The 22,550-nt window shown below is 49.0% G+C and overlaps 1 protein-coding gene across 2 annotated transcripts in view; it reads right to left on the bottom strand.

Moving 5' to 3' along the window:
* LOC119403989 (receptor-type tyrosine-protein phosphatase mu) overlaps window positions 1-22,550 on the bottom strand; it is a 963,694-nt gene that overhangs the window by 542,485 nt on the left and 398,659 nt on the right. The gene's annotated exons all lie outside the window — the stretch shown is intronic.

The following is a 22,550-nucleotide window of genomic DNA, read 5'->3' as shown; positions in this document are numbered from 1 at the left end:
TCCGACCTGTTTGTGTGACAAATTAAATCCAATGTTGCTACCTTCTAGCGCTTTTTCCATCCTCGCCATGTACAGCATGAATAACAGCGGGGACAAAGGGCATCCCTGTCTCAGCCCCTTGCTAATTTCAACGCTGTCCTTGCTACTTATTCCTTCCCATTCTATACAAACTGTATTTCCTCGGTATATTTCCCTCAAAAGCTGTACACAGTCGTCACCTATGCCCACTTCCTTCAATATATCCCACAAAATTTCCTGATTAACGTTGTCATACGCCCCGGTGATATCTAGATAAGCTACGTATAAGGGCCTGTTTTCTATTTTAGATATTTCTATACACTGGGTAAGAACAAACAGATTATCGTCTAACCGCCTGTCGATTCGAAATCCATTCTGAAGTTCTCCCAAAATATCATTTTGTTCTACCCACGCTTCTATTTTTAATTTTACTGCCTGCATCGCCAACCTGTATAGCACCGATGTAATTGTTAGCGGTCTATACGAGCGAATGTTATCCTTTTCTCCCTTGCCTTTATAGATTAAGTTCATTCTACTTTTTCTCCAACTGTCTGGTATTTCCCTCTCCTGTAAGCACTTTTCTACGGCTTTCAGCAGTGCTTCTTTAGTGTTATGTCCGAGTTCGTTAATGAGGCTGACGGGAACCCCATCTAAGCCCGGAGTAGTGCGCTTAGGAATTTTTCCTTCGGCCTTCTTCCAATTGAAATTCTCTAGTACTACATCTTCGTCAGTTGCACTCCTTTGCGTACTATTACCTACCGGGGGAATCCCCATGGTGACCTTTTTAAACGAATCGGCTGTTATCTTTCGGATGTAACCTAGCGCTTCATATCCTTCCAATTTATTTCCTCCTTCATCTACCATATGTTGTTGCATTGTGACAGACTTCCTACCCAGCGCTTTTAGGTGGCTCCAAAAAATCCTAGGCGCGGCCTTCTTCTTTTCGCGAATCTCTGTCATCCAGCGTTCACTTTCACCTTTAATTTTTGCCTCGACTAATTTCTGCACAATGGATTTTTGCTCTAAATATATTTCCCATATTTGGTTGACTTCGTCCTGTGGCCGCTTCTCCTTTTTTGCCTGTCTGTGCTCCCGTGATGCCTGACGTCGCATCTCGATCGCTTCCCGGATTTCTTTGTTCCACCAACTTTTTGGCTTTTTCTTTCCTTTCCAACAAATAGTTTTCTTCTCTATTTCCATTTCTTTCGTGATTACATGTAGCAGCTCACTATACTTCCAGTCTTTGCCTGGTAGTTCGTCTACTTTTTCCTCGACTCTTGCGGCTATATTTGCTATTTGTTTGTCATTTAGATACGAGCTGCCAAACTTTGATTCTATGTTCTTATTTTCAGTTTTATATCCCATTTGTAATATTATGCGTTTATGATCACTACCCAAGCTGTTAATGCCTTCTTCGTCTATTCTCATCTCTCTAAGTTTGTCATATATTCCTTCTGTCATGAGACAGTAATCAATGCTCGATTGCCTGTTTCTGACTTCCCACGTGATCTGCCCCTCACACTTAGGCCCCACGTTAACTATCTCAAGACTATGTTGCTCGCAGAGATCTAGCAATAACTTGCCATTGGTGTCTGAATATCCGTCAAGGTCATGAATGTGAGCGTTCATGTCCCCTAGAAGGATTATCTCGGCATCATGACCAAATTCTTTAATATCGGTGCTTATGCATTTCACTATCTCCAGATTCTTTTCTCTGCAGTTATTGCCTGTCCACAAGTAAGCTACACCTAGCCACGTTTTCTTTCCGCCTACTGTGCCCGAAACCCACATGTGCTCTGAACACGTTTGTTTCACTCTCTCCCATTTTGTTCTGCTATGAATTAGCATTCCAACCCCCCCACCTCTCCTTTCTGATGTGATCCTGTTACATCCTTCCCAAACATAATTTTCAATATGTGGTGGCTCTTCCAAGTCTCTAAGGTGTGTTTCTGTAACCGCATAAACACCTATCTGTTCCTTGTTTAACTGTCCCTCAATCTCTAACCATTTTGCCTTTTTTCTGCCACCCTGCATGTTAATGTAACTAATTGCAACACGCGCCTTCTCCCTTCTTTTACCTTTTGTCTGTTTTTTTCGCTATACTACCTGTCAAAGAGTCCCCCTGGTTGTTTTCCTCATTACAAGCTACCATGGGCACCGAAGGGCCCGCGTGCCCCCCAAAAAAGCTACTGCGCGTCCTGCAAGACGCCAACCCACCTCATGGCCAAGCCTCCTATCGAAGTGTATTCCGTCTCTTCGAAAACCACCCCACCTGTGCACCTCTCTGTTTATTTCCACTACCTCAATGCCTTTCTCTCTACTCATCTGCCATATCTCTTTGTTTGCGTCGACAACCGCTCTTTGCAGGTTGCCGTCACGCACCGGTACCTCCGGTATTGTGCATACCACTATCTGCACCTGAGGGGAAATGGCGCGCATGTCATCGACCCCTTTCGCCAATGTGGTCCCTAGTTCGGCTGATTCGTTACTCAAGACGTCGTTTAGACCTCCCGCGATTATCACGAGGTTACGTCCATTAGACTTAGCTGCGAGTTTTGCGTTAGCTTGTCTCATCACTGATCCCAGCCTATGGCCCGGGAACTTTCCTATTAAAACTCGTTTGTCGCCTCTCACCCTTTCCTTGACTGCTTCTGCGCATGTAGCTAAATTCGAGTCCCCGGCGATTATCACGTGATCCGACTTTTCTGGTGGACTCTCCCGCACCTGGCCACTGCACCTGTTACTAGCGCGTGCTACTGCTGTTTTGTCCCCTCCCGTTCCCAAGACTACTTCGCGGAAGGTGGGTCCTGTGTCTCTTGCACCTGTCTTTTCCAAACCTGTTTCCCCCTTCGCGCCTACCACTGTGGGGGTCGATGCCCCATTTTTCCCGCTGTCGCCTGCTTCCCTGTTCCCCGTGGCTACATTTGCTGGCATGGCTACCTTTGCTGGCATGGCTACCTTTGCCAATCCCTCCTCGGCTGACTTAAGCCTTTCCGCCATAGCCATCGTTTTTTCCCGCTCTGTCGCTACCGCTTTCTCCAGCTCGGAGATTCTCACCTTGAGCTCATTCTGGGCGGCCATCATTATTTCCATCTTCGCCTCTAACTCGCATTGCTTACACTTGGCGTCAGCTCTCTCTGTCGTCTCATCCTCACAAACCTCTATTTTCCGCCCCATTCCGCATCCTGAACACTTTACGGTCTCTTTGACCATGGCTATAGAGCATTCACGCGGCAGATTAGATACACTTAAAGCCAAATGATATCACAAAACTCCGCAAGTATGTTACACTTCAAAGCACCTGTGCACCTTTCAGCCACGTGGTGGCCAAAAAAACAAATATTAAAAAAAAAAACACCCGAAGCGACTGTCACACCACTTTGTACCAACAGCACAAAGTTGTAAGCTCTATTAAGCTGCAATCTAGTGGCTTAACTAAAGAAACAAGCTCGAATCATGCAAAAAAAAAAAAAGCACTTATCTGACGTTGTCATTCCGGAGCCCACGAAAAACACGTCCGTCCTCTAGCAGCAACCACCAGCAACCACCAGCTGCCGCCGCGGGTGGCTAGCTACGCCAGCGCCACCCGCGGCGGCAGCTTCTATAGCCTCATAGGAAGCGCCTCGCTTTTTCAACTACAAAAGTATTCGACTTCGCGGCTAAAACTGCAGCTTGGGCGAGTTGGTTCGTGTTTATGACAAATGTTGCCAGCGCAGCAACATGGAAGACCTAGTGACCGAGACACGCACACACAGTGCTGAACTCACAGCGGATTTATTACTTTGAACGCAAGGCCTTTTTATGACGCGCATCAAAGCAACGGAAAAGATTACTACATAAAAAACAAGCGATGAAAAAGCCTCGTAACAGCTGGTGGCCGAAAAGGACGTTCAAGGAAATGTGACAACGCAATTAAAAATCTTAAAACATCAAGCACGCCCCCGACATACAAAACAAAGTACACAATATATGATTAAACCTAAAACCAACAGACAAACACGATAATATCAAACAAGGCACGGCAGTTACACGATTCAAAGATAAAAAAATATTTAAAAATAATATAAAAAAGATGGTTGATCCCTCCATCATAGGAATCTGAATAACACGAAAGTAAAGCGTGCCCTTACAGAAGTAACTGAATGTTTACTGTACATTGATATGAGAGAGTTTGCACAATGTATGTTGATGTATGGCAGCTATAGCACCGTTTAACGTGGATGCACCTACTTTGATGATTGGTGGTACATCTCCATCCCGACGACTAACGTCCATGTTAAATGATTAAACAAACCCTTGTGGTAGCTATAGTAGTTAACGGTGAAAGCGTAATCAGAGAACGAGGTGTGACAGCCAGAAGAGCGTCGCATATTGGACGCAGAACTTGGTCGCCATCCCGCGGCATGTTAAAATGTGATTGAACAACACGGCCGCACTAGAGGTAAACGCAAAGCGCGTCGCGCCGCCCCGGTAGCCCGGCCGCGATTTTTCTCGGGGCGAGCGCGTGAGCGGGGAACGCAGTGTTACAGCCATGGTGAGGCAGGCGCGCGTCGCAGAGCTATCTTTGGAGTGGATTAGCGTGTTGCTATGAGCGACGCCGACGCTGACGCTTTTACGACGCTTGGGCAAAGGTCGCCACCTCGCGGTGTGTTAAGGCATTGACAAAATTCATCTTCTATTGAAAACGCGCCAAATGGGACGGACGCGTAAACGCGTTGCAGGTGCTAGTCGCGGAGGTCACAACAATGACGAATTACTTTACCTTACCACTCCCAGAGGTCAACACCATCCCGCCGACCGGGAGAGTGGTAGATATAAAAGGCGCGTTCGTAAAGCCTCCAGAGTCTGTGACCGTGGCGCAGTGGATAGGGTGCCCGGCATCTGCTGTTGCGGACCGAGCGGTCGTGGGTTCGATGCCCGTTGACGGTAGCTTTTTTTCTTTGCCATCTGATTGTGTATATTTTTTCGACGTCATTTCCGTGACGGAAATACGTCACCGAAGTCTTGGTGGACCCCGGCATAAAAAACTTTCGTGTTAAAAACGAAAAACGGGGTAAAAATAGCTATTGAAAAGGCATGCTCTGTAGGTCGCGTACTTGCTTCTTGCAGAGAGAAAGTGAGGGCCTGCCGGCACATCTCTTACCAAGCCTCTGAATTCCTCTAAAATACCTGGCTATGACAGTGCAACCCTCAAAATGCGGGGAGCAGCCACACTCACGGCAATGCTTCGGTAGATGACTGCACGCGACTGCTGACTGCTGGTGCTCTCTAAGACGGACGTAAGGTTTGTCCGACATAATACTTGTCGCATGATAGTGGCATGGAATACACGACTCCTTGCTCACACAGTGTGTGTCTCGATCCCTAGGTGTTCCGTATTTTTGCGCTGGTAACATTTGTCATATTCCAAGGGTAGCGATGCGGGCTTGTTGTGTGCGTGTCTTCTTTTCTTCGTCCTTGCCTTTTTGCGCCCACATCCAAGTGTCATATTCCAGTTCACTGTACTCTGGGCTCATAGACCCAACGCACGTGCTCATCTTTTACATGCAGACTCAAATCTAGGAACCTGATTTTGTCCCCTACGGGAAATCCCACGCTAAAACTGAAATGCTTAAAAGTTCTGATTAAAAGCGGCAAGAATGCGCACAATGATAGGGTTGGTACAATATAAACAGCCTACATAAGAGCTCACCACAGGTTTAAAAACTGATCTAAAAAAAGCTCAAAATACATCTACGCACCAACAAGCTCTAAAATCCCCAAATCACCCAGCTGCGCGGAGAGAGCCTAATCACATCGAGCAAGAAAAAATCACTTAAAATAGGTGCAATGCACGAACCAATCAAACACCCCGCTTTTGCAGGTAAATGTCATTGTCAAATGCATGAAAAATTGACTTGGAATAAAAAAAAATTGGCCGCGTATCTGCGTGCTTCGCTGCAAATGTCGTCTAAAGACGATAGAAGAGGCGCTGCGTGAGATATGGACGCCATCTGGCAATACGTCGGGAAACATGAGTGCTGTGTTGCGGGCTGGTAGTCCCGACGCAGCGGCAGGTGAAGACCGGCGGTGACCAACGCGACCGGCGGGGACGCCGGCCAGCCCGAACACGCGGTTTGGCGCAATGCGCCGAAGGAGAAGAAACGTCCGCACTCATCGAGTACTCTCCACAAACTCTTATTTACACGTCGCCTGGGTAAAACAGGAATGCCAGAGCGGCGCCCCCTGTCATTCGTACAATGCAATACTGAACCAAAACCGAAACACAACATGAGCTTGTGCAGAGGGCACGAAGGAAGACGAGTTTAAGAAACTAGGGTCTTTAAAATTGCGTATCTATGTATTTTCTATTAAAAGAGCACACCACCTAATACTTACCTAATGATGTTGCACCTCAGATATGCGTAATATTTACTTTTTGATCGACAACGTTCACAAGTAGGAACAGCCGTACCAGTTCAAGATGGGTGGGCGGTAAGCAAGTGGTTCAACTTTGGCCGGGTGGCTGAATCGAGTGACGTGCCGACAAACAGAAAGACAGACAGAAACACAGACCTAAATTTCTGCGTTTAATTTCCCCAAGAAAGACTATCGTCCTTAAAAATTATTTTATAAAGAAACCCGGCACACTCGCGCCACAAGCGTCGGAAAACTGGACTGGGCCGTGCTCGCATACTTTCGCCTCGATGCAGGACATGAAACATACGTGTGGCAAAGAATGAAACAAATCTTTTAGGCATACGAAATAGGCAGCCAACCTCTTGTTTTTACAATATGGATAACACCTGCAGAATCGTGGGTAAGAAACGGATCAACCACTTCAAGAAGTCTTAGCATAATTTGCAGGAATTCCGAGACCCACTTTTACCACGTACCTGATTCTTATAAGATGGCCCCAAAGAAGCTATCATCCTTGTGCGTCTTAACAGAAAAAAAAAAAAACATTTCAAGACAGCCACCATGAGTGCTCTCTGTCTGTCAACGTGCAGCAAGTTAAGATAATTGCGCAGTGGTATGCTCACGACTTTCTCTTTTTTCAGCGTCAATCAGCGAATTGGATTACAGACTGCATGAACTGCAGCAGAGGCCTTACCCCGGAACACTTCTTGCGTGAGCGCAGCGAAGCCTCCTTCCCTGTCCGCTTGAAGAACACAGAGCTCGCGCTCCCGGAGAGTAGTGGAAAACCATTCGAGACGGACACCCAACCGTTCCGTAGTTAAAGCTTCTCCTATGTTCATTTAAGCTCGTGTTCGTTTAGTGCACTATGGTTTATGAAGTGCGATGAACCAACACGCTCAAACGTCTTCCCTTCCGAATTCACCGTCCCAACCACCTGATACCTGGTTGAGGTGTGTTCGTTCATGCACCGGACACCCCCATGAGGCTATGAACCCAGCCCAAGTCGCGAAGACACCATCAGGGACAGTCACTCTTGACGGAAACTACGAGGACTACAACGGGAGACGGAGTAGTGATGCAGAACTATCGATGGTACTATCGATACTCTCGATAGCTGAGTCACTATCGAACTATCAATGGCAGTAAATACTATCGATAGCGCTATCGATAGTAAATTCGACGATACTATCGATAGTATAAAATCAACAGCGCGAACTCATTTCAGAATAAACTTGGTGCCCGCGCGCGTGGTACATAGTGCAGCCGGAGGAGCAGGCTGAGGGGCAAGAAACTTGACCCCATCGTGTTCTTGAACAGAGTGCTTTGCTGACACATGGTCATAAAGTCAGTGTTCAGCTGTAGCGGAAGGGAAGTCGTTACATGTGGTGGATCTGCGCGGCTACAAATGTATATTGCATTTTGTGATTTCAAAGTTAAAAATAAATAAATCAAAAACTAAGTTTGTTAATTGTAAGGTGTAACTGGTTCCTTTTAGATATGAATTTATTGATGGACATATTCTGCCATTTTCACTGCAAAAACGATTTATTTCTCGCCAAAAATCGCTCATAAATGAAAAGAAGCTTAATTTATGAGCAACGTAGCAACGAAAATATTTTGGCAACATGGCCGGCCAGCAATGGCATCATTATTCACACCACTATCGATAGCATTGTTGCGTGGTTGTGACAGTGAAGAATGCTGCAGCAAGACTGGGAAATACGGAGCCCTTTATTTGGGCAAACTTGTGCCCATAAAAATGAAAACTCAAAATACAAGTGATACACGTTGCGCACTGATAGCGGCGAGAACAGTCGTCGGCCGTCAAGTAATCTGATCATCTGTGGAACGCGTCGTCTTTTATACATCAGTCATCGAACCTTCCAGCGTTATCGCTGGTGCTCGCGTGAGCTTTCGAATAAACTTGACTACTTGCGCAAGGCGCTTAATCTTAAAGGGGTCATGAAGCACCCCTTGGGCTTGTTGAAAAAACACATCCTGCGGAAAGCTGACACGGCTATGAACTGCTCTGCAAAATATTACAGTCGTGCGCGCCGCATAAAGGCCACAAGCGGAGCGCGAAGTTGCCGTTTCCTCAGGCGCCCTCTTTTCAAGCAGAGGCCGGTTCTCACTCTCGTCGGTGGGCGGGGCCTCTGCATGTTGACGTCGCGGATCTGCCAGTTTACGTCGCAAGAGATATAGCATGCTTATTGGCCGATAGCCGGATGAGATGAGCTTCTTGCCACGGGGTGCCGCCACTTGCCCGCGCCGCACTCCTCAGTCTGCTAAATTTACACGGTAGCCGTACTCGCGCACGCGAATCACAGCGGGAGAGCGATCGCGTTTCATGACGCGCGCTGACGTAACTTCTTACCCCGTGCCATCCCTCCCTGTCTAGCTTCCAGTGCACTCGTCGGCACGAGAAAGGAGAGAAAGCACTGAGAGCGTGCGCCAAACCCCCGTAACTCCGCTCATTCTTGACGGATTCGAGAAATTTTTGCGGCAATCGATTCGGGAGGCAGTAAACTCCGGTAATGAGGTCATCAGATCATTACTTGGAAAAGTGGTTCATGACCGCTTTAACAGAATGATAACAGAATGAAACAATGTATCAGTGCATTACATACGCAATGAAATGAAATCAAACTCAGATGAGTGCAGGTACAGAGACGTGTCGCTTATGCAAAGATGAGCCCTTTTTCTGATGTGATAGGCTTCTAAAGGCAGCCGCGCATGCTCTTTGTCGCTCCTGCCAAGGATCGACGTCCCTTCAAATCATGTCTCACAACTGCAGCAAGCGTTAATATGAGCCACGAGATGGCTCCTTCATCTGCATTCTTGTTAATCTTTTGTGCGTGTTCCCTGAGCCGCTCGTTGACGCATCTTCCAGTTTGACCGACATAGATCTTACCACAGGAGAGCGGGACGGCATAAACCACGCCGACGGCACACGGGACGTATAGGTCACACCGTGTCGGATTTGGCAGCTTCCTCTGCTCATACCGTGTCGGTTAAAACCATCTATTTATTATCTCTAGACTCCTCCTACCAGGACTCGGTGACTAAGATATTAGACGATTTTAACCGACACGGACGAGGTCTTGTTTTTACATATGAGGTACCGCAGAAAGGCGTTTTACAGTTTTTAGAACTAAGGCTCGAATTTTGTGAACGCCATGTGTGTTGGTCCTATCAACCACGGGCGAATAAGGACCTGTAGTCATTTAAGTCTGCTCATTCAAAAATTGTAAAAAGGGGAATTGCGATGTCGGCTATGGAATCGGCTCTTAGAAAATCGTGCTCTCACAAGATGCAAGATAGCTTCACCAATCAGATCAGCCGACTTTTGGCTGCAGGGTTCCCCATGTCGCTCTTGACTGCAGTGGCTGAAACGCAAATCAAGAAAAGGAAATCCACTGAGGGGGCGGACGCCGTGCAGGACAAAGTGAGGCCTGTGGTGGTCCCGTTTATGCATCGGATCACCCATCAGCTCAAGAAAGTGGCAGGCAGACATGGTGTCACTATGGCGCTGTCTGCCCCGAACGAGCTTTCCAAGCTATGCTCCCGCACCTGCGGTATGAGCAGAGGAAGCTGCCAAATCCGACACGGTGTGACCTATACGTCCCGTGTGCCGTCGGCGTGGTTTATGCCGTCCCGCTCTCGTGTGGTAAGACCTATGTCGGTCAAACTGGAAGATGCGTCAACGAGCGGCTCAGGAAACACGCACAAAAGATTAACAAGAATGCAGATGAAGGAGCCATCTTGTGGCTCATATTAACGCTTGCTGCAGTTGTGAGACATGATTTGAAGGGACGTCGATCCTTGGCAGGAGCGAGAAAGAGCATGCGCGGCTGCCTTTAGAAGCCTATCACATCAGAAAAAGGGCTCATCTTTGCATAAGCGACACGTCTCTGTCCCTGCACTCATCTGAGTTTGATTTCATTTCATCGCGTATGTAATGCACTGATACATTGTTTCCACTCTGTTTCACTTTTGCTTTTATGTCGATTGCGTGGCGCATGTGCGGCAAGGCTGCCTTGGAGGTATATAGGCGTTGACAATTGCCGAAATAAAGTCGGTTGCTAGTCAGCGTTTGTTTGTGTCGTTTCTTTCTTTGTGGTGCGTCTTTGGGGTTGCGCTGAAAAAGTACTTCCAGGAAAGGTGGCTGGAAGCGTTTGAGTGCGCCGCCGTTGCAATACCTGGAGCAGTGAAGACAAGCTACGGCACGTCTATTATGAATGCAAATAGCGCGAAAAAACGTAAGACTAGAAGAAGGCTACGGCACAAGCGCTACGGTACAAGCGCAACTGGTTAGTTGTTAGTATGCGCTTGTGCCGTAGCCTTCTGCGTCTAGTCTTAAGTTTTTTCGCGCTATTTGCATTCATCATGAATTACCAACTCGCCCAACAATCAATCCTTCTAAGGCATGTCTACTTCGCTTTGGCTCACACTCCTAGGACCTCATTTGAGATCCAGAAGCGACCCTGAGAACGTGGGACGTTTTTCGAACCAGGTTCTTGGAGACATTCACGAGCGTCGTCCACAAGGATAGGGCTGAGTCTCTGCTCGAAACCCGTGGGCAGCTGCCACATAAAGGTGTGTGCTCTTCACAGAAAAAACTGCAGACAGTTTGCACTAAGCCGCGCAAAGCTTGGAACAGCTAAGCGCGAACACGTCGCCGCTCGTACTTCCCGTCGACCGACACGACTATCTTATGGTACATTTGACTGCTCGTTTGAGAGCGCTCTGACTGTTTGAAACTGTTGAATTCAACAGCTTTAAACCTTTTCAACGAGAACAAGCAGGTATGCAAGTCATCTTTCTCCTTCCTGATTGTGTTTTGACCCGATAATGTTAGCAGCAATGGTTAGTTGCTATTTTACACACTTTTTTTCAGCGCCTTCGGAGCGCTCAAAAACGACCAGTCAAATGTACCATTAGAGATGCGCGGCTTCCTGTAGGGTACGCAGCCAGGCAATGCACTATAGAGCGGAGGTGTCGCGCGATGTCTCCGTCGGCTTAGCTACTACGCGTGCGCGGCTTGGCCAGGTGTTGCTGCATCTGGTCCTAGACGACACGATGCTTGCTTCCTCTGATCTTTTTCTCCCTACTTCTTTCTCACTGACGCTCTCTCCGTCTCTCTTTCTGCATTTATCTCCCTCTATTTCTCCCTTTCTGATTCTTTCTGTGCTACGCTTTACTCTCCCCTCCTCTTTTCTCTCCTCCCCACGCTCACTCCCCTTTGCCACCCCTTGCTACACTATATTATGCTCTGCTATACTCGGCGACAACTTTTCTTGGCACCACTGTGGAAGCTATAGAGCCAAAGTGCCTGCATGCGCGCGCGCCAGGAAATGATACCTATATTTATTTCTAATTCGAAAAGTTACCTACCTCGAATAAATAAAAACTTCTTCATTATAAAAAGAGAACGATTATGGGAAGCCATTTGTGAAAAAGAGTTATTGTAAACGTCAAATTTGTTTTTGTCTTTTTTTATTTCTTTGACAGCACCAAGTTTTCCTCACGCCTGCTCTCTCAGTAAACATGGCGTCTACTATGCTGCATGAATTGTGTGCGGCTGGAAACTCGCCGTTTCGTTCTCCGAAGAAGCTGTTTTCTAAATGTGACAGAAAGTGGCTATCAAAACAGACCAAGCAAGTTATCTGCAACGTCTACGCTGGAGTGAGGCGCCGTCAGCGTGACGCCGTCAGCGAGCGAACAGTTAAGCGTATCAAGGCTGAAGCTCTGCGGGCCCCACTTGCCTCCCCGAAGCGCAAGAAATTGAATTGCTCGGAGCAAACTGAGAAGCGCATCACCGGCAAGACGCGGCTGCTGCGCTATGACACGTTTGCGTTGGCAGCACTGCGTCGCAAAGTGCACAGCTACTTCATGCGCAATGAAATACCTACAGCCGAGAAGCTACGCAACGACGTGATCAGCGACCCTGACATGGACATGCCGACCATCAGCACTCGTACGATCCAAAGAATGCTGAACGGCTTGGGGTTCGCCTTCCGAAAAAGAACAAGAAATTCCGCGTTGCTTGAGAGAGACGACATCGTTGCTTGGCGTCGAAAGTACCTCCGGACCATCCGAGAAATGAGGAGGCAGCGGCGGTAAGTTCTTACGTTCTTTTTATTTCTGCAAACTTTCTGTTCACTACGCGTGATTGTTGCTAAAACAGTTGACGCGAGTGGTGAGCATGCGTGTGTACCTACTGGTTAGTGAAAACGACAGGTGTGCGACTTGTGATCGCCAAACGTGTGCTGTTGACGTGAGCGATCAAAAGCCTTACATAACCCTGGCTTAAGTCGCAGCGAATTCTCCATTAAGATAAGGTGGCTGTTCATTCTTGCGCTTGTACGGTAAATAATCGTGCTCGCCGAGGATTCCGTTACATGTGGTGTAGGTTTAACTCAGCGTTGTGTATTGCAGCATTTCCCGTAGCATCGTTTGAGAAGACTTACTGCCGCTTTTTCGCGTAGGAGCAAGGAATCTCAATGGCTTAGAGAAAGGAATAGCTAGTGATGGCCCTCTGAATTGTAGATTTTATTGAGAGAATACGCTGCGCACGTAATTGGGGGCACGGTTGCATGAGCTTTGATATAAGGCCTGCAGGGGCGTAGGCAGAAATTTTTTACGGGGGGGGGGGGACCACTTTCGTCTGAGTGGGGGCCGGGTCGGACTATGTGGTCGAGTGTCATTTTGTGCTCTTTATTCAGTGGAAGAACAAAATTTCGGGAGGGGGGGGGTGAGGAGGGCACAGGCCCGGAGTGCCGCCATCTGGCTACGCTCCTGGCAGCCTGAAACAAGTCTCCTAAATATTGTTTTCAGTCTTTCACAGAGAGAGTTTTGCTAGCTTATCTATGTTATATGTGTTACATAGGTTTTGTGAGTGCACTTTTTTTTTCTGTCCTTAATGGTGCACCCAGACGACGGGCCAAACCGCTCTTTTGGCCCGCGGCCTCACCGTCACGTGACCCTCCACTTCCGGTTGGGAGAGTCCGTAGCTGGGCCGCGGATAGGGAGGACCAACAATGCCGAAAACATTTTCATGAACCGTCCGTCCCCCTCCTCGCCTGCAGCAGTGGCGGTGCAGCCAGCAGCAGTTACCAACCAGCGGGCCCCCTGCCTACCGCAGAGTCACCTCCAGCCTGGGTTGCAAACCAGATAGAGGCCCTCTGCCAGGCACCGATCATGGCACACGAGCTCAACGCTGCCCTGTCGCGGACCAAACGCCGCAGTGCCCCGGGACTCGACGGCGTCACCTATCAGATGCTACGGAATCTGGACGGCAACGCACGGCGGAGACTCCTGGGGGCCATGAGTGACATCTGGTGCAGTGGCGAGCTACCGGAGGCCTGGCTGACAGCAGTGGTGGTGCCTGTCCTAAAGCCCGGTCGAGCGTCATCTACCATCAGCTCCTACCGCCCGGTCTCTCTGACCTCCTGTGCATGCAAGCTCATGGAGGCCGTGATCCTGGGGCGCCTCAGCTGGATCGCTGGGGCTCTGGGCTTCCTCCCAGAACAGCAGACCGGATTCCGTCGCCACCGCTGCACAGCGGACTCCATCGCCGACGTGGTCAGCTCCATAGAGGACGCCAGAAGCAGAGGAAAGGTGGCCCTTCTTGTCCTGCTCGATGTCCAGAGCGCGTTCGATGGCCTCCCACATGTGGCCATTGAGAATGCTCTGGATGCCATGGGCATAGAGGGCTGCCTCCGACGCTTCATCTCCGGGTTCCTGACAGGGCAGACCCTTCGAGTACGGGTTGGCCGGTCCACCAGCAGCCCCAGGAGCGTGATGACTGGAGTGCCGCAAGGATCTGTCCTCAGGCCACTGCTCTTCAACCTGGTCCTGGCGACCCTTCCAGCAGCCATTCCGGTAGACAGCACGCACCCCACACAGTGCTCAACTATGCCGACGACGTGGCTATGTGGGCATGCGGGCCGAGACGCCACCTACTAGCCATCCGGCGTTCCCTCCAACACTCCTTGGACGCGGTGGCCTCGTTCTTCAGAGGCATCGGGCTACAGGTGTCCCCCACAAAGACTGTGGCCTTGATGGTCCACCCGAGAGCCAGGGGGAGCGTGCAGAAGCTGATCCTCAACGGCCGACCCATCCCATGGAGTAAGGAGGTGACCTACCTGGGGCTCCGGATGGACCACCGCCTGACCTGGATCCCTGCTGTCAAGGCGGCTGTCACAAAGGCGGCGCGGGTGCAGTCCATGGTCAGCGAACTCCTGCTGCGTGGAAGGGGCTGCCCTCGGAAGCTGGCCCTACAGCTGTATCACGGCACTGCCACAGCTGTCATCCAGTAGTATGCTCTGCCCTTGGTTCAGCTCTCGTGGCGCCGAAAAGAACAGCTGGAGAAACAGCATCGCTCGGCCATCAGGGCGTTCCTGGGGCTCCTACGCTATTCTCCAGTGGCTGCCACACTGGCAGAGGCACAGACCTCGCCAGAATCCCTGCTGATGCTGCGTCAGGCCCTGCTGCATGTCGACCGGCTGCACCGTACATCATACGGAGAGGCACTGCTGCGGCGCATCAAGGACCGACCGACCTCCCGCATGGCGAGCATTTGGGCACTCTACCAAGAACTGGTCCCGCAGCCCCCACTCCAGTCCAGCCTCCACCTCCACATCGTCGGCCGCCAGACATCAACCTGCGCCTGGGGAAGCTGACAAAGAGACGCACTCCAGCCAGTCAACTCCAGCAGGCCGCAGTGGAGAAGATTCACGAGCAGCTGAGCGGCCACCTGCTGCTGTACACGGATGGCTCCGTCTACAAGAGCCCTCCTTCCGCTGCCGCTGCCTGCACGGTTCCCGAGTTGGGGGTAAGGCTTCAGTGCCGCCTTCCGTTCCCGGCGAGCTCTACAGCAGCCGAACTGGCAGGACTCAATCTCGCAGCAGACCATCTTGCCGCCAACCTCCCTACAAAGCCAGTGGCCATCGTCACGGACTCCCGGCCAGCTCTACAGGCCCTGCTGCAGCCCGATCGAGCCGGCGTCACGGTGATCCTGCTCCTCGCCAAACTCCAAGCCTTCAAGGACTGCGGGGTCAGACTGTCCATGCACTGGCTTCCTTCCCACGTTGGAATAGCCGGCAACGATGAAGCAGACGCCGCTGCCAAGGACGGGCACCGGATCGACACTCCAGTCACAACTGCTGTAGCGGCCCCTGACTTCTCCCGTCAACAGCTGCTGCACCTGCTCAAGGCGGCCCACCCGGACCAACGAGTGGCAAGTGGTCAACCCCCAGGCCACTACAGGAGACCGGATTCCAGTGGCGAGAGCTGTGGCTGCTGCTGCGGCTCCGAACAGGAAGCGCATGGCCTGCCGCACGCAAGTACAGCAAGAGCCGCTGTTCCTCGCCGGACTGCAGCAGATGCGGGTCCCCTGAGATGCTGGAGCACATTCTGTGCTTCTGCCCAGCCCTGAATGGCCCGCGCGACATCATGAAGAGGTCCTAACGCATGCAGGGCCTACCCCACTCCACCGTTGACGATCTCCTGTTCTCGTCCGGATACCATTCCCCCGCCCTGCGAGCTTTTCTGAAGTTTGCGGATGAAGCCGGTCTAGAGACCTGTGAGCCCTGTACCTCAACAGACCTCCTGCCCCCCACGTCTACTCTGCTGGGATTATGACGACCTGCTGCTGAACCTTCTACCTTCTTCCTTCATCTTTACCCCCCACTTCCCCATCCCACAGGTACTGAGCCGTGTCCCCAACTGGGAGACAGAAATAAGTGCCTTATTCTTCCTCCAACTATCAATCACCCGCCTGCGGGCCGCGTGCTCGGAGGGGTGGGGTGTCAACAAAACAGGTTTTTTTCCTTCTTTTTTCGGTAGCCGAGTGCGCCGGCGGCTCTTCGAACATGCGGCTTCAAGACGCGCGCGCAGCATCGTTTGCGGTTGGAACTGCAATCGGTCCGGGCTTTATTCCTCCCGTTTCGGACTGCGCGTGTATATGGCGCAAGCGGACGGGCCACTCACGTTCTTATTGTCACGTGACTCAGCCGCCCGCGGGTCGGTCCGTCGTCTGGATACACCATAAACAGAGGCATAACCTTGGATGAAGACTGTCTGCTCTGTTAATGGGCTCTTGCCAGTTAAATTGCGCTGTTAACAATAAGGCTGCTTTCTCTTTTACAGGACCATCCAATACCTTGATGAGACCTGGGTAAACGCCGGCCATACAAAGGGGAGCGTTTGCACAGACACCAGCGTGATGACTCGGCAAGACGCATTTCGTTTAGGGCTCTCAACTGGCCTCCGTGCACCGAGTGGTAAAGGAGGATGCCTAATCGTTTCGCATGCTGGAAGTGCAGAAGGCTTTGTTGATGGAGCCGCCCTAGTTTTCCGCGCCAAGAAGGGAGCTGGTGATTACCACACAGAAATGGATGCTTTGCGTTTCCAGAAATGGTTTGTTGAACAGCTGCTACCGAATATCAAACCACGCAGTGGTTTGATATTCGGTACCTATAGAGCTTGTATGGAGCCAAGTCAAAGGCTATGTTGCTTCAAGGAACACAAACTTCAAGATTGAATCTGTCGAGAAGCTGCTGCAGGAAGGAATCGCAAGTGTGATCCAACAGAACTGGTTCCATCACTGCACTCACGTGATGAGGCTTGAGGATGAGGCATGGGAGCGTGATGACATTATAAACAGCCAAACAGACAGTCTCATCATTTCTTTGTACAGACTCAAGTTCTTCAGATGAGTCGAGCAGCTCCGACATGAGTGGGATTGATGAACTGCCGTGATATCTCCATGTGTGCCTTGCCAATGCTTCGAGCAAATGATTGCACATGTACCTAACCAGAAACTGGGATATTGTTTTTGAGGGCTGTAGGTCGCTGCTGTTTCTTTACATTGTTATCGCTTATTCACTTCATTGTGATTTTATCTGCTGATCTCTTTTGTTGCACTTCGTGCATGTTCTGGTTACGCTATCGTGATGTGATAATGACTGCAGAGATTTTGTGTGCCAAAAGCACGTTGTGATTATGAGGCATGCTGTGCTTGAGGTTCTACAGATTTTGGCCTCTGGGAGTTGTTTAATGTGCACGCAAATATAAATACACGGACATCTGACATTTCCCTATCATTGAAATGCGACACGCTGAAACATGAGCATTTAGTGTCAGCAGCCAGGTACTGTAAGCACTGTATCGTCACGGTGGCTGGGATATGATTATCTTGGTCGTAAATGTTAACATTATATGTTGCATCAGTGAGAACCACATTGCTTAGTTGAGATTTGAAATGTTCAAAATAAGGTTCCCTTTTCTTTTTGATCTCATCTCAATGGCGCTTGCTGCCGTGTTTCATTTCTGTCGCAATGGGACCTGAAACTGTGATACCACTTGTCATTTTTGTGTTTTATTTACTCATTTACTGAGTTATTGTACCCTGGCGTTCTTTGTTATCAATGTGTTCCTACTCTTACCTGTTTAGATTTGTTTATTAGAAATGGTTATTCTGCCGAGCAATACCAGCGATCGTTGCGATAATTCCGATACATCGTTGGAGCATCTCCTTATAGAATGCCCGAAATATGAAGAACAGCGTGTTCGACTTAGTGATCGACTCAAGAGACTTGACAAACGACCACTCAATTTGCAAGGTTTGGACCATGGCCAGGTCCTGACAACCGAAGACGGGCTGTGAGTGCTTTTTCGGGATTTTTTAATTGATAGAGACTTAATGAACTGCTTACGAGTATCATGGTGCTTTACTTTCATAGCGTTGTTTTACTGAGAATACTTTCTAGTCATTTCATATGTCCTTGTACGGGAGACTGGCTGTGTGGACTGCATCCGAGGTTTTATGTGACACAACCCTGTATGTGCTAGACTCTGCCCTTGGACTCTGCAAGTGCTAAGTTGTACGACGCATGTTGCATATGTGCATAGTTCAGCTAATTGTATTTCTTTTTTCTATTTTTTTGTTTACATTTTTCTTGTTATGGCCTCTTTCTTCTTGTTGGTGAGATAGTCGGCTCTAATGTAGCCTACCATCTGATCTTATTTTTTTCTATTTAAATAAAAAAAAACTTTGGGCTCGAGTGAGTCTGGCCGAGAAAAGGTTTAGGTAGTCTGGATGAGGGAAATTTGGTGAGTCTGAGTCACAGTGAGCTCTCGGAGCAAAATATGTTTCTTGAGTAGGTGAGCTCCAGTATTTTTTTCTTGCCGACCTATGGTCAGAAGTGCGAAATCTCAGTTGCCATGGATTTCCAGCTGAACGTTGTTGTGCTTATGTTCTGTGTCATGACTCACACATGTAAAATGTCATGTTGACATCGAGTGCCAGCAAAAGGTTGTAATGGTGATGTTCTATGTCACAAGTGCATTAATGTTATGATTGTCAGCAAAATGTTATGGTTATCACGCTCTGTGCCATAAGTGAAAATCAATATGTTGACACAGAATGCCCAAAAAATTTGTATTCCCCACCGCAGAAAAGCTTTATTTGCGCTTCAAAACCTATGTGGAAATGCTTTTGTTGTCTAGTATAATGATTAATTTGAAAAAAAAAATGTAAAGTGTTTTGTGAATTAGACAAGACTGATTCGTTAACGAAGCGTCTGAAAAGTCCTGATTTAGAGCAACAAGAACTTTTGGTCTTTTTGTTTGCATTGTGCCTTCTTGTGCTGTAAAATATAATTACTTGCCTTTCGCCTTCGTGTTCTTTCAAATCACGCCTAGATGCAATGCAATAAAAGATATGAACGGTTTTTATGCTTTATTTTTTCTACCAGTGACAATCGGTATTGTGGACAATACCTGTTACATATTGCACGTGCAGATGGAAAAACATCGGTGGCCGTTACGCTCCGTGAAGGTGTGTGACCAGCGAAGCTTGATAAAATAATCTGCGTAAGTCTCTTTTTAATTAAGTGTGAGCGCTCTTACAATCGAAACCCAATTCGACGGCGTCATGGTACTTACATTCCGTATTTATTGGAATGCAATGCGAGCTTTTAAATGCGAATGCATTTCTTAGTCGGTCTATGTCAGGCGTTCGGCGTTGTCCGCGGCGCCCTCTCCCATAGCAACAGCTGCGGGCGCGCGCGCTTATCCTCGCCCCTAGCAACCGGAGCATGTGGTGCGAGAGAGTGTAGGAGAGGCTAGGTGCAGTGCTTCGCCGCTCCTTCTCTCGCCGTTCGCTCTCTCTCCTCCCTGCGCCCCACTCTCCCTCCGCTCGCGCCGCTCTCTCGACCGTTCGCTGGCTGGGCGCCTCTCAAGGCGATGGCAGAAGTCGGTGAAGGCGAATGTCTGACGGCAACGGTATCCTCTGTCGGCGCAAGAAATGCATTCGCATTTCCTCACGATTCCTTTCGGGAAGGTTGGGGCATTTTTTTTCTAAAATTGTTGCTACTGAAGTCGCCTCTCACGTTAAAATGGAAGAAACACCGTATTCGGGCTGCGGTGTGCGCTTGGCGGCGTTCATCATATTGCCATGTGTCTTACTTTGTTGTTAAGCTTCGGGCTTCACCCGCGAAGACTGTTTGGAATGCTCCGCGCAGACCGCGGTGCGATGTTCCAGAAGCGTCAGGATTCTTTTAGATTTTTCCGTTAAAATGGCGCGCGGTACGCGAATAGTCTAGAGATTACGTGGCCACCAGCGATAACGCTGGAACATTCGATAGAACATGTATAAAAGCCGACACGCTTTACCACTTGCCAAAATTATTGACGGACGACGCTCTGACTGACTCATTTCCCGCCGACAAGTTCGGCCAAATAAAGAGTTTCATCTTCGACACGCCCACTGCTGCCTTCATCAACGTAACAACCCCGTGACAATATACAGTACAGTAGGTAGATGCATCTACGCACAGTGATCACAATTTCACTATGTTCCTATTCTGCTCAACGCTCTAGCGATGCGAGCAAGCGAAACCGAAACTGGGACTGAAATCGGCTGCAATATGCCGAACTACTTGCGTAGTAACACAGTTGTGCGGATGCCGCGCCTCTGTAGCCTTCGCTCCAATGCCAAGATAAGTTGTCGCCGAGTATAGAGTGCCTGGATAGCCGAGTGGCTAGAACGCTCGCCTTCGAATCGAGGGTACGCGGGTTCAAATCCCACCTCGTGAAAAAATATTTTTCGGCAAAATTTTTTTCTTTCTCTTTCTATATGTCTATCTTTCCATCTCCCTTCTCTTTTTCTTTGTACTCGTCTTCAGGTAGCCGCACAGTGACACATACCTGTGAAGATGATAGTTTTCTGCGATCGGCTGACGGGAAATGATTTGCTAAACAGCTTCGCCGCTAAATATGACCAGACTGTTCCGCCGCGCAGATCCTACCATGCCCGAAGAGGAGAAAGTCCGTTTCCTCGTGCGAGGAGTCAAGCAGGAGCTCTTCGTGGGACTGATGCGGAACCCACCGAAAAGTCTCTGAGGCAACGACAATTAAGACAGGGGTACCATTATGGGCTTGGTGGCTCACCCTAAAGTGGCCACGCAGGCAAGTGTGCTCGAATTTTGTGCTCTGTATCCCATGGCACCAAGAAATTGGGGGGCGGGGGGAGGCCACGTGATTGGTGTGCCATGCCTGGCTATGCCACTGACCCCCGTAGCGGGTAGTTATGGTAGACAGTGACGGGGGCAAGTCATTCCAATCTTTGCCCCTTTGGTGCAGAAATGATTACATGTAGCCGTCTGTATTGCATTGCTGACTAATGCTGGACATTCAGGTGATTTAATGTAATTAGAGGAAAACAGACGCAGTGCTAACACATTTTTCTCCCTTTTGCCGCAAAATATGTACTAGTATGTCTTTCGTAGACGTCAAGGAAATTTTATTGAGAATAGCTGTCAAAGTTAAAAAACACCACTCAGAATAGTTCTAAAAACAGAGATATCCAGACTTCTTTAGCTGGCACGAACATCAATAAGCAGTCACTGCGAACATGCACCAACGTGGCTTGAGTCATCAGTGAATCCAGTATTAAATGCGAAGCATTTCTTAGCGAACCTCTGGCACTTTGAGCGTATCTATCTACGTATCTCTCTATCTATCTATCTATCTATCTATCTATCTATCTATCTATCTATCTATCTAGCCGCCTACGTCTGGGTGCTCTCATGATCGCCTCCTCAACTTGGTGTCGACCAAAATTGGCATGGGAGGGTAAGGGGATTTGCCGAATATGACTGTCGGGTCACAACGTGAATAACGTGAAAATCCTGTCGCGTACGTCGTCAAACCCTTTCCTCCAGACACGTGTGGCACATACCCGTTTACCACGGGCCGCGGTGTACGGGTATGCGCCACAGGTTATTGACAGTTTATATCTACCCAGGAACGGCGAGAACAGACATTGGTAACTTAAGTGCGAGAGCATTAGGAAAAACCGACATCGGCAGCGTTCACACGACGAATCGAAAGAATGAAAATTAGGATCCCAGCAGGAATCGAACCCAAGCATTCTGCGTGGCAATCACGTATTCTACCACAGAGCCACGCCAGACTTATAAACTGGTTTGGAAAAACAGCCTATACAGGCGTAATGGCGGTGCAACGTTAGTTGTGGTTATGGTGCTGGATATCTAATATTGCAAGAAAGCAATAAACACTACATGACACTCCTACGATGTGTACTCCTACGATACAGGCGTCATACCAGATTAACGTCTCTGGTTCCAGTGTTCGCTCCGCTTTTACAGAAGTCTAATAAACATTACGTTTGTATTCATATGATTCAGCAAGCTATATTGAAGCATTGCTCGACCCCAGAAGAATACCTTAACGAAAGTTAAACGTATTATATTCACATCATCGCACCGTAAAGTGCACTTAGTCCGCTAGAACGACACCGTATCTTCATTTCTTACGAGGCTGGGTGATGGCCTCACGCTGACCGAGGATGATGCCAGATTGATAGACAGTCGCTTTGTAGACTAGGCTACGTAGGCCACATACGCCCATGTAGTCTACGAATACGACAAGCGCCATCCTCCACTGATGGTGGTCTACGTAGCACTATCCAGGCCTACGAGCCTCGACGGCCTATACCTCACCAACGCGAAGGGTGACTTCAGGTTCCAACATCTTGCCGGCTCTATCGACATACAGTTTGTCGACGAAATGAACGAGGCATCCACGATTTCCAACAGCTGTAC

The sequence above is a fragment of the Rhipicephalus sanguineus genome, chromosome 9, assembly GCF_013339695.2.
Source record: "Rhipicephalus sanguineus isolate Rsan-2018 chromosome 9, BIME_Rsan_1.4, whole genome shotgun sequence".
Taxonomy (NCBI): Eukaryota; Metazoa; Arthropoda; class Arachnida; order Ixodida; family Ixodidae; genus Rhipicephalus; species Rhipicephalus sanguineus.
Note: the sequence above shows the minus strand (reverse complement) of the source record. Positions and strands in the feature narration are given on the sequence as shown.